This window comes from Lacerta agilis, chromosome 6 (assembly GCF_009819535.1).
Source record: "Lacerta agilis isolate rLacAgi1 chromosome 6, rLacAgi1.pri, whole genome shotgun sequence".
Lineage (NCBI taxonomy): Eukaryota > Metazoa > Chordata > Lepidosauria > Squamata > Lacertidae > Lacerta > Lacerta agilis.
Window position 1 is genome coordinate 6,714,838 of NC_046317.1, and position 2,512 is coordinate 6,717,349.

Consider the following 2,512-nt stretch of genomic DNA (forward strand, 5'->3'; position numbering starts at 1 on the left):
CTTACCGCCCTTCCCCACCCCACCCCCCGGCCGCCCCTCTGCAACCAAGGAACAAGAATTAGCAGGGAGTATTTGGGCGGGCCCTGAGCTGCTTTCCTGCACATGCGGGGCACAGCACTTAACCAACGTGTGACTAAGCTGTTGCCTTCTCCCCCCCCCCTTTTCAAATGCACCCATGTTTCCTCTATAAAGCTTTAAGGGTGCTGGGTTGTCTCAAATTGATATGCTAAGCTTAAAAGACCCTAGGAGATATTTAAGGCACATTTTGACCTTGCTAATGAGTTTTGCTCCTACTTGTCATATTGTGCATTTGTTCAGCGCGTTGAAGAAATGTGCGGACAAAAATCCTAGGAACTGTAATTTACACAGAGCTACGATTCCCAACGCTTAACAAGCTACAGGTCCCGGGATTCTTTGGGAAAAGGCATGTGTTTTAAATGTACAGCCAGCCATGCTGCCAACAAATATTCACCTCGGGAAGTTTCCAGGAGCTGAAAATCCAGTGAATCTGTTTCAGATACTTATGGAAATGGCATCCCTCCGTGAAATAGCACGTAGCCCTTATAGGAGGTTGTAGCTTGCCTGGGCAGACTCCAAATCTCCCTCTGTGCTGTTAACAAGCGTCTTACACCAAAAATGTAAATCGCATTGAGATCTGGGCATCATTTGTCCTGTTGGGGAGCTCAGGATCCCTGTTGAAGAATCTTTGCCCGCCCACCTGCCCTTGCAAACTCTAATTTCTATTTGACATCTTTACCAGAGAGCCCTCAGCACCCTTGCAAAACATCTGGGTTCTTTAGAGATTCACAACAGGTTTGAAATCTCTTCATGTTGGTGGTGTACATGTCCCCAAATTGTGGCAGCAGCGAGAGCTGAGGCCTGCTACCGTGAGCAGCAGCCAAGCATTCACAATCTGGAAAGGAAGAGGGGTGGGTGGCCTTGATTTTCTGCTTACAAGCAGGCCAGAATCAAGGATTTGTGGCCCCTGCAGATTTCAGTGGCCTGTATTGTTCTGTACTTTGTCGGGAATTCTTCCTCAGTAGTCGCTAGGCAGTCCTATCCAACTCTAAAAAAAGCTAGCCTGGCCTTCATGTTCCTACCCCCTTCATTTTCAGCCTATGACAATGTCCTAGCTCTCATGGCATGGGAAACCTGTGTCTGAGCTGTACCATTTCAGTTTGAGGCTGGGGGCTCACTTGATTTAATGTTCCTCCATACAGAGGAAATCCCTGCACGTAGAAAGCTAGTGTGCTAAAAAAAACTAGCATGCTCGTTTTCTACATGAAGGGAAATTTTTGTTAAGTTATGTGACGACCCCCATTTTCATGTCTGAAATGCCACAGCCCAGAGTTGGGTTCACCCCAAGGAGGCGAAGGTCTGAATTTGCTGTCAAGGTGAAGAAGATGTGCCCTCTTGCTGTGTGTGTTCAAACCATTTTGCTTTCCTACTAGCCCAAAATACCAGCTTCACCCCTGAGCCTTGCAGCCAAGAGCTGATTGTGACAGGAGAGGATTCTCTTACGATTGTTGTGAGCGCTCCCATGGGCTGCTCTCGACAGTGCTGAAAAGCCTCTCTACCTTGTTTTACTGTATTTCTCTGATTAAATTATTTTTTGAGAGAACTTTGTGCTCTTGGTCTTCAGTAGCTGATGGAAGAGCGGTTTTGCAAATCGGCATAATCCTTTTTTTTAATCCTCGCACCCCCCTCTGTGGGGTAGGTTAGCCATAATGCTGCTTTGCATTTCTTGAACTTTGTGTGTGTGTGTTTTTTTAAGAAACAAGCAGGGCTCTGGAAAGAAATGGTAACCACTATGGGAGCTGCAATTGCACATTTCTAAAGCGGGTGGCGCTGTGGTCTAAACCACAGAGCCTAGGGCTTGCCGATCAGAAGGTCGGTGTTTCACATTCCTGCGACGGGGTGAGCTCCCGTTGTTCGGTCCCTGATCCTGCCAACCTAGCAGTTCGAAAGCACATCAAAGTGCAAGTAGATAAATAGGTACCGCTCCGGCGGGAAGGTAAATGGCGTTTCCGTGCGCTGCTCTGGTTCGCCAGAAGCAGCTTAGTCATGCTGGCCACATGAACTGGAAGCTGTACGTCGGCTCCTTCGGCCAGTAATGCAAGATGAGCGCTGCAACCCCAGAGTCGTCTGCGACTGGACCTAATGGTTAGGGGTACCTTTACCTTTAAAGCCACTAAATGTTTCTGAAGTTCAGTCCAGCTCAATGGGAACAGCTGAGTACAGGGAAGCCTACAGAGCAGCTTTCAATCCAGGGTCCCCATCCAGCACCAGTGGCAAGCATCTTTGGGAAAAGGACCGAAGCCTACAGGTGCGTGTTGCATCGTCGTCTGTTACACTATGCTGGGCTCATTGGAACTCATAGAGCCACAAGAGGCGAGCATGGAGGAGACCTGCTGTAAGCCACATGCCATGTTCCGCTGGTGTTTTGTCAGGCTGATGGACTTGGGGAAGACCAGAACCCAGTCATATCCCCGACAACTTGCAGGAGAAAACT